General features: G+C 39.0%; 1 long non-coding RNA gene across 1 annotated transcript in view; it reads left to right on the top strand.

Moving 5' to 3' along the window:
* LOC108527818 (uncharacterized) overlaps positions 1-6,799 on the top strand; it is an 85,896-nt gene extending 79,097 nt beyond the window's left edge. Inside the window, exon 3 of the long non-coding RNA XR_001884939.1 lies at positions 6,677-6,799. This is a non-coding gene — a long non-coding RNA (uncharacterized LOC108527818). The remainder of the gene's footprint in view (positions 1-6,676) is intronic.
* The last annotated feature ends 3,580 nt before the right edge of the window (positions 6,800-10,379 follow it).

The following is a 10,379-nucleotide window of genomic DNA, read 5'->3' as shown; positions in this document are numbered from 1 at the left end:
TATATATATATATATATATATATTCTCAATCTCTCTATATATATAAAGGCTTCCCTTTAGGTTAAAAACTCTCAATAAACTAGGTATTGAATGAACATACCTCAAAATAATAAGAGCCATTTATGACAGACCCAAAACCAACATTATACTGAGTGGGCAAAAGCTGGAAGCATTCCTCTTGAAAACCAGCAAGACAAGGATGCCCTCTCTCACCACTTCTATTCAACATAATATTTGAAGTCCTAACAAGAGCAATCAGGCAAGAGAAAGAAATAATCTCCAAGTAGGAAGAGAGGAAGTCAAACTATCTCGTTTGCAGACATGATTCAATATCTAAAAAGCCCATAGTCTTAGCTCAAAAGCTTCTTCAGCTGATAAACAACTACAGTAAAGTTGCAGATACAAAATCAATGTATAAAAGTTACTAGCATTCCTATATACCAATAACAAACTGAGAGCCAAATCAGAATGGCAAATTCATTCACAATTGCCACACACACAAAAACAAAATACCTAGGAATATAGCTAACCAGAGAGTTGAAAAATCTCTACAATGAGAATTACAAAACACTAGTCAAAGAAATCAGAGAAGACACAAATGGAAAAATATCCCATGCTCATGGAAAGGAACAATCAATATCATTAAAATGGCTATACTGCCCAAAGCAATTTACAGATTCAATGCTATTTCTATCAAACTACCAATGACATTCTCATAGAACTAGAAAAAATTATTTTAACATTTATATGGAACCAAAAAAGAGCAGGAATAGCCAAGGCAATTCTAAGAAAAAAGAAAAAGGCTGGAGGAATCATGTTGCCTGACTTCAATCTATACTACGAGGCTACAGTGACTAAAACAGCATGGTACTTGTACAAAAACAGGCACATAGACCAATGGAACAGAATAGAGCCCAGAAATAAGGCTGCACATCTATGAACATCTGATCTTTGACACACCTGACAAAAACAAGCAATGGGGAAAAGACTCCCTATTCAACAAATGGTGCTGGGATGACTGCCTAGTCGTATGCAAAAAAGTTAAAGCTGGACCCCTTCCTTACATCATATACAAAAATCAACTCAAGATGAATTAAAGGCTGAAATATAAAACCCAAAACTATAAAAACCCTAGAAGACAACCTAGGCAATACCATCCTGGACCTAAGGAATGAACAAAGATTTCATGATGAAGATATCAAAAGCAATCATAACATATCAGCTAATTGACTTTCTGTGATTGGTTGAAACTTAATTCAAAATTAGTCAATTATAAAGAATACATAAAGTTTTAGTTTGCTTGCATAAAGGTTCATCAGAAACAACTCCAGGCTAATGGCCTTCTGCTTACTTTGCTTTTTTTTTTTTTTTTTTGGATGGGGCCTTTCTTTGTCACCCAGGTTGGAGTGCAGTGGCACAATCTCGACTCACCACAAACTCTGCCTCCCGTGTTCAAGCGATTCTCCTGTCTCAGACTCCCAAGTAGCTGGGATTATAGTCGTGCATCACTATGCCTGGTTAATTTTCGTATTTTTTTAATAGAGACAGGGTTTTTGACAGGGTTTTGCCATGTTAGCCAGGCTGGTTTCGAACTCCTGACCTCAGATGATCTGCCCACCTGGGCCTCCCAAAGTGCTGGGATTACAGGTGTGAGCCAATGTGCCCAACCTATTTTGCTTTAAAAGTAGAAATATGCACACGAAATAAAGAGATAAGATAAAATAAAATTTAAAAAACAATGTTTCTAAACGCAAGGTGCTTACACTAACACTCTAATAAAAGAAACAGCCAAATAATCAGAAATAAAAATTCAGTTCGAGTAAGTATGTTGAAGTAGAACTGAATCATATGGCAAGTGTGTGTTTAACTTAAGTAACTTTCCAACTGGCTACAGCTAGATGTTTGCCTTACTTGGGTGTGGTTCAGTGGTAGATCCTTAGTTATGTAACAACTGTTTTATAATAAATGTGTAGTGATATCTCATTTTGATTTTAGTTTTCCCTATTGACCATGGATAGTTCCCTATTGAGCAATTTTTCACGTGCTTGTTATCCTTATATCTTCTTTTGTGAAGTGTCTGTTCAAATCTTTTTCCCATTTTTTTACTGGGTGGTTTGTTTTCCTCTTATTGAGCTATGAGCATCTCTTAATATATTCTGGATACAAGTTGTTTTTCAGATACAGGCTTTGCAATTAATTATTTTCTCATCTATGACTTGACTTTTCATTCTCATAACTTGTACATGAATGTTCACAGCAGCTTTGTTTGTAATAGCTGAAAACTGGAAACAATAAGAATGGCCAATACAAATGTCCATTAACAATACAAATATCCACTCCACTCACTCCTTCTGCTTCCTGTCCAAAACTTGGTGTTCCTCCTGTGGCCCTGTGGCAAGCCATGCCTTTCATTTCTAGGAACTATGAGTAACATTAAACTTTTTTTCCCAATGACATTAATCTTTCCATGATGTCACTCAGTCACTTCTATACATACATAAACAAATCATGCACATTCATACAATAGGATGCTACTCAGGAATAAAAAGGAATGAGCAATTGATACATGTAACAATATAGACAAATATCAAAATAATTATGCTGCGTGAAAGAAGCCAAATAAAAAATAAATAAATAACTTCGGTTATAAGAAACTCTTGAAAATTCAAACAAGTCTATAGTGACAGAAAGCAGATGAGTGGTTCGAGGTAGCCAAGGTTGGATAGAGATCAGGGAAGGACTGTCAAGAGGGATTACAAAGAGCATAAGGAAACTTTGGGGGAGATAGATATGTTCATTATCATGATTGTTAATGGTTTTATGGGTGTATTCACAAGTCAGAACATATCAGATTGTCCAATTTAAATATGTACGTCAGTTACACCTCAATAACTGTTAAAATGCAATTTGAAAAATATGACAATATAGATAATTACAGGTTCCTGTAGAAGCTCAGAGGAAGAGCATCTACTCTTGACTCACAGGTCAGGGGAGAGTTCCCAAAAGAAGTGGCACCCAAGCCGAGCCTTGATGAAAAGGGCAGGATAGGAAGGATGTACATGTCACTCTGTTCCATCCTGAGTACCAGCAGACCTCTTCACTACTCATAGCATTCTCTCCCCTTGAACTTACAGGTCACCTTGTTGTGTGTTTTCTTAGATTTCATATTTATTTGGCATTCATTCATCACAGGGCCAATTGTATTAGCTATATTTCCTTATTTTCTGTGTTCTTGATGCTCTGACATCGGGAGCTTTACAAACTCCTGGGAGAGACCTCCACTCCTACAGATGGCTAAATCCTAAAGAGCCTAAGACTACTTGCCTAAGAGCATGCCTTTTATATACAAACCCAATTATCCTGCACTGCTACCTCCAACTACCTCCTTATCTAACTCTCATACACTAAGCCAATATTTCCCTTACCTAAATAATTCAAGCACCAGACAGCTAGAGAGACCACTCCAATAGCCCAAAGGCCCTAGAATTATTCATACTAATTCTAAATTGTTTACCCTGCCTTGCCTCCCGTTCCTGAAAAAAACCCAGTAAAGGCCATGATTTAAGCACTCCTGTTTCTGCTTTCTGACCAAAACTTGGTGTTCCTCCCATGGTGAGCTGCACCTTTCATTTCTAGGAACTGTGAGTAACATTAATTTTTTTTTCAATGGCATCAACCTTTCTATGCTGTCACTCAGTCACCCTTATAAATTAAGACCCGGACACAAAACACACCTGAGAGTCATTCTCAACACTGTGCTCTAAGTAGGCGATACTAATGAGATAGTATTAAGATGAGAGTTGAAATTTGCTTGCCATCTCTGAAATAGGAATTATTCTGTTAAAGAAATGATCCAAAGATTTTAGAATATTCTGTTTCCAATTCTGGTTCCCATGTGTTCCACCATGAAATGGAAGCTGATAACTAAAAGATTGCAATCATTCCTAAGGTCTCCTCTAAACAAACAGCATCTTCTCAGGATGGATTTCCTGAAAGGGCCCAAGGTGGGAATTCTCATGCAAGTGATTGATTAGGGAGAGTGCCCACAGGATACAGGGAGCAGGGAAGCAGGGGAGGGGAGGGGAGAGCAACTGAGCAAAGATGTCATATCAGCTGGAGCCTTTGCTTAATCTAACCCCACTGGAAACTGGAAGAAAAACTGCACAACAAAGTTCCTCTCACTTTTGCATCCAGGGTTCATCAGTCATTGGCTGTGGGCTGTGGAGTGTGGCAGGGGGTGAGGAAGGGCAGTAACTGTCCTAGCAAAGTGGAAGAAATGAGAAGGGGAGCTGTGGGCTATTAGCAGCCAACACTCAAGGCACCTGGAGGATGAGAACCAGCCTGGAAAGGGGGATCTGGCCTGGACAGCAGGGGCTTTGACCACGGTAGCTTCCCCTTTTCCCCTTTCTTCTAATATTCTGATCTTAGGGTTTAGAACAATGATTCTATACTTAAATTTCTACAGGAAGAGGAATGCAAATGAATAAGATAACTGTAGGTAAAGAAAATTATTTCTCTACTTTAAGGGGAAACAAATAAATGCAATAATAACACTCAAATGTGACCTTGGTATCGGACAGAGGCTGACTCACTTGGGAGCAAACTCAGCTCTGGCCTGTGTTTTCATGTAGGAATATGAATCCAGCATTGGTAGGTCTTCCAAATGTTAAAGAAAAGCCAACAATCTTAATGTGAGAGCTATTAATTTCTGACTGTAGTACCCAACTAAAAATAATCATTTTACAAACATCATTCATGAGTTGACCTATGGATATCAATATGCAATCTCTACTTTAGGAAAGTAATAAAAAATATAGTTACTCTATACAAAACGTTTCCCACAGCTTTAGAGTCCAAAATTTATAAGTAAACAGTGACAGACAGGCATCCTTATTATACCACTGTGTTACAGAAATCTAAAAAAGTGATATGGAATATACAATAAAGATAAAATATTAGGAAAAGAAAAGACCCAAAGCATAAAAAAAATTACGTGTTTATCCAAAAGAAATTCATAGAGCCATGCAACGTAACTTTGCCGTGGAATATATGAACTCTTTGAAAATCTGATTAAAACCATAGACCCTTTTTTTCAGAAACACATGTGTATTAGTCCACTCTCGAACTGCTATAAAAATACTACCTGAGACTGGATAATTTGTAAAGAAAGGAGGTTTAATTGACTCACAGTTCTGCATGGCTGGAGAGGCCTCAAGAAACTTACAATCATGGAGGAAGGCAAAGGGGAAACAAGGCACAGCTTATATGGCAGCAGGAGAGAGAGAGAGAAGGGAGGAACTGACAAACACTTTTAAAGCATCAGATCTCATGAGAACTCACTATCACAAGAAGAGCATGGGAGAAATGCCCCCATAATCCAATCACCTCCCACCAGGTCCCTCCCTTGACATGTGGGGATTAAAATTTGAGATAAGATTTGGGTGGGAACACAGAGCCAAACCATATCAATGTGCATAGTATATGGAAGTGCGCACATACAAATTTACATGCCATTCCTGAGGATTTGTGGACCCTTGAAGCCCATTATGGACCCCAGCTTAAGAGCTCTTGCCATGGCCCAGAGGAGCAAGACAGAGCAGACAAGGTATAGTAAAGATGCATCACCCAGAAAAAAGGAACTACATTTTTTTCTCTTTCCTTCACTAAGAAGGGTATGAATAGCTAGCTTCAAAAAGTCTCCAGGAATCTAAGCACCTCTGAGAACATGTCACAAAAGGTGAAGATGCTGTGGATGATGCTTTCAGGTAAGATCACCTGGGGAAGATGACTCCAAAGAGGCCCAACCTTTTCAATCTCATGAGTAAAATACTTCATGGAATTTTAGTGGCATGGGGCATGCAGCTTCCTTATGAAGTGATTGATTTGATGTTTATTTCCAAAAGTTAAGTCATTTCAAATAAATTCTTTGTTAAGATATACTGTTAGGAGTGAGGAAAAAAGAAACTAGGCCAGCACTAGCTGTGACTGTAATATGAATTGCCTATAAGCAGGGGCTGGACACTGGTGCAGCACTGAGATATTACGTGACCACCCTGCAAGAGTCACTAATCAACAGAAAACAAAAAGTGTCCCTACGCCTGATTTTACAATCTAGAGCTTATGCACACCTCCCCTGAAGGTGAGCAGCCAAGTACATCCTGATACACACCCCTCCACTCATGAGCCATGACTCTGAGCATGTTGATTTTTCTCTACCTTGATTTTCTACTCTGTAAAATGCAGCTATAGTGACCATTGAACAACAAATATTGAATGCAAGGCACAGAACCTTGGAAAAAATGAGTCGCCTTCCTTCCATGGCAAGGAATGTGCCAACATTTGGTTGAATCTACTGTGAAAACAATGGTGTTACCTGGGTATTCTACAAATAGACTTCTGCAAGTGAAGCTAGATGAAGTATCCACTTGGTTCAGGTTATATCACTCCACTCCTTTATCTTAAAATGTATAAAATAAAGCCCTCCTTTTTATAGAAAAGCAAAGAATCTTCATCACTATTTGGTGTATCCTCATTGAGACCACAACATATAGATTTCCTTGGGCTCTATAATTGCAGAAGTAATTCTAAACTCTGTCAACAACGGCCTTATTAACCTAGATGGTGTTAATTTGCACAGTTCTCTACTTAGTATCACTGTTTTCTTTGCATTAAACAGGAGATGCTTCCTTATTCCAAATCTTACCACCAACCCCTCCAAAGACACACGTTCTACCAGCAACAACCTGTGTGGTATTGTAGATGAGCTCATGAAGATAAATTGAAATCCCCCAGGAGGTAAAATAATGTAAGTTAAAGAAGCCCACATCCCACACATCTGCCTATATCCAGAGGGCCAAAACCATTAAGGAACAACGCAATTCACATGGTGTTTCAAATTGCTGTGCTTCTAGATTGCTGCCCAGTAAATACAACTCCTGACAGTCACCTGGAATTGATTACCCTGCCTTGTCAAGCAGCTTCTATTGTTTTTATTTGTAATGAAACTGAGAACTCAATTCTCAGCAACCTCTCAGGGTCTCTTAGAGGCTATTTCATAAAATTAAAGTTTTCTCCTACAAAACTTTTCTTCCAAAGTATACTACAAGGGTTTGAATCAAACCCAGCTTAGTAATTGACTGAGAGGCATTAGGCTACATACATTCTGACTGTTCAATGAGATGGTGAAGATAAAATCACACTTCCTAAGCATTTATTATGTACAAGTCCTTGTTCAAGGGGCTTTATGCAATCTTGTCCATTTTATTCTCACAACCAACTTCAGAAAAGGTGCTCCTATCAAGATCTTGCACCACAACAAAAACTCAGCAAAAGTTTAAGGCAAGTTGAAACCTTTATTCTGCCTCTTATAAGCTATGCAACCTAAGGCTGAGAGTCAGTTTCCTCATGCTTAATATGGAAAAATGCAACATGCATGTAGTAGGATTAGTTTAGCGAATGAGTGAAGAAGCATTTAGCACAGTATCAGGCAACAAAAGGCAGTTCCTTTCTCAATGATCTCTCTCTTTAAAGCTCGTGATGTGCATGTGTGTGTTTGTAGTACATGTGAGTTTGAAACCATTGGGTAAAAAATTCTCATGCATGATTCATCTAAAAACATAAGACCTCATCAGACTCTTCTTTGGGCTATTTTTCATTCTCTACTTCCACTTAACAATACATGTGCCTCTCCCTCTTTTCAGTATTCTTCCTTTGCCCTCTCTGGCCCTACCGCCAACCCACACCCACCACCTTCTCTGCTCTTCTACCTAGCTATTTGCCTCACAAAATGCTACTTCCTTCAAGACAGCCAATCCAATTCCCCTAGTAGGGAACTCTTTGTCCTCAAAACATCTATGTGACCTCCAAAGCACAAAAGCCTGAGGGGCCCCCTGGCATCAGGATACCCATATTGGGCCTTGTGGAAGGCTGAACCACTGTTGCATATACACTTACTGTAAAAACCCCTGGTATGATTTTGTTTCTCTAAAACCACTTCACTGTGTGTGTATGTCCATTTAAAATGGACTCTATTGATTTGAGACGAAGGTGTCCTATCTACACGGTCCCACCTAGTCTATTCAATGACTGTGAAGACAAGACCAGTACCAATATCCTAAGGGCAGCTGGTAATCACACATGTGACTTCTTCTGGTTCTGCTCAATTACTGCAATCACCTTGTTTCTCTAAGTATTGACATGCAATTTTCCATGCCTGTTTTCTTTCTTGGTCTTTGTCTACATATTGGCTGGAAAATCAATGTATGCACTCTACTCTTTGCATCATGAATCTGAGAAAATTGAGGAAACTAACACTTCTGTGGCACAATTCCCTTAAATGCTACAAGGTGTAGTTACAGTCAAAGCTCATTGTTTACTATGTCCTTGTTTTTCATTTTTGGCTGAATGCCCCCTCAGTAATGTTGGGCAGCATTAGTAGAGTGTTTTCTGTGTGTTAGGCCCTATACTAAGTCATTGTCACAACCCTGTGAGGCTGATAATGTTATCCTTATTCTACAGGTAAGAAAACTGAGATTAGCCTTGTCAAAAGCAAATACGAATTGAAAAGAAATGAAATATTTTCTAAGGAACAAATATGTAATCTATTGTAATGGAAATGTCATGGTTTTCAGACTGGATAACCCTTAGCTCAAATCCCAGGCATTCACCAATCTGAGTCCCCAAGGAAAGTTGCTTCATCTCATGAAGCCTCAGTTTTCTCACCTCTAAAATAGGAACAGTAATTCCTACTACACAGGGATAATTGTAGGAGTAAGTAAGCAAATATATAGATAGAGTGTGAACCATAAAATACCTCTCCAAGTGTTTATTACCTTCCTTCCCTTATGACTGCAGTGGGCATACATAGAGAAAATGGGAGGCTATATATACAGTCAGACATTTTGGCTAAGTTATTACACAACCCAGCCTGCTGGCCTTTCAGAGTAATGCTCATATCCATGTGCTAACCAATTTGGAAAATAATATGTATTTATTACCCAGACACTCTTTAGGGCCTCTTACAGTTTCATGGAGATCTATCTCGGTTCACAGACCATTGGCCCAAGTAATCATTAAAAGCTATTAAGAGCGTGTTTTTTCAGTTTGGTTGTCATGCATGAGCACTAAGTCTTTACGCTACAAATCTTCTTGCAACATTTTTTTTTAACTCATTACATATTTTGGCAGTGAATTGTAAGCTTACTTCTATTGTCTTTTTTGTTTAAGAATGAGAGTGAGTCAACTCCAATGACCCATTTCTCCTGCAGTGGTTTTGATTGTCTGTGTCAGCCCACTCAGACAACACATGTTCTGTATGTGTGATTCTGGGGCTGAATCTGTATGTGCCAGGCAAACTCACATCCTTGAAAATAATGGCTTAAAATAGGAATGCTGACACCACCTTAACTCAAATGGCACAAATGCAGGGCTCTAATTTTCTATGCTACTTAATCTCCTAGTACAAAAACCTCTGTTGCTCAAGGGAATTCTTCATCCTGTCCAGGGGGGGAAAATTCTCTCAAGGATGTAATAAGTTAACAAACCAAATTAGTATGTAGTTGGGCTTTTATCATCCACATTAACCTCAGGGCTCTATGGGGCTAATGTCTTTAGTTGTGCTGTTTTTGCGTGCTGTCTCCAGACCACTAACCTCATTTTCTCTATGGGGGAATTGAAAGCTCTGCTCTTTGCAAATCTCTCTCTGATTTTGTTCTCTTTGGTGGAGCAAAGCCTTCAGTTTCCGAGGTCAAATGAGCTAAGCCCCTTCCAAGAAAAGCTTACTTTTAACTGACACCATCAGGGGCTACTTTTTTTTTAGCAGACCTTTGCATCAGCATCATTAAAACACTTCGCCATTTGAAAAGCAAGTTTCTTCTGCATGCACACTTGAAGACCTCAGAAGGAACACATGGAACAGCAGCACCACCTACTGGTTTTCCCTTAGTAACTGGGTAATGTTTGCAGCAGTGTTGTCTTTGGGTCTCTGCTTTTGCATTCAAGAATGAAGTTGCTCGCTTTGGGATTCTGTTCTCTACATGAGGATCAACAACTGGACCATCTTTAATATACTTTCTTTATAGTACTCTGCCTAACGAGATTCTTTATCTTTAGGGTCTGAGTTTTGAGACAGTGTGAAATGGGAAAGACAAAATTGGAAATATACACTTTCTTGTTGACTCCTGATGGCATCTTCTGCAGGACCCCGTGGGTATTCCTGTTCAAGTTGATATGCATCATGGTGGCTCCCATTTGCAGAGTGAACACCATGTCATGTGTCAGCTTCTGCCTGTATCAGAGGGGGAAGACAATGACCCAATATGTAGTTTTTGTTGTTGTTTGTTTGTTCGTCTGGTTTGGTTTGGTTTGGTTTGGTTTGGTTT

This window comes from Rhinopithecus bieti, unplaced genomic scaffold, assembly GCF_001698545.2.
Source record: "Rhinopithecus bieti isolate Rb0 unplaced genomic scaffold, ASM169854v2 scaffold_2572, whole genome shotgun sequence".
In the NCBI taxonomy this organism is placed as follows: domain Eukaryota; kingdom Metazoa; phylum Chordata; class Mammalia; order Primates; family Cercopithecidae; genus Rhinopithecus; species Rhinopithecus bieti.
The sequence above is the reverse complement of the archived record's forward strand: the minus strand, read 5'-3'. Positions and strand labels throughout refer to the sequence as shown.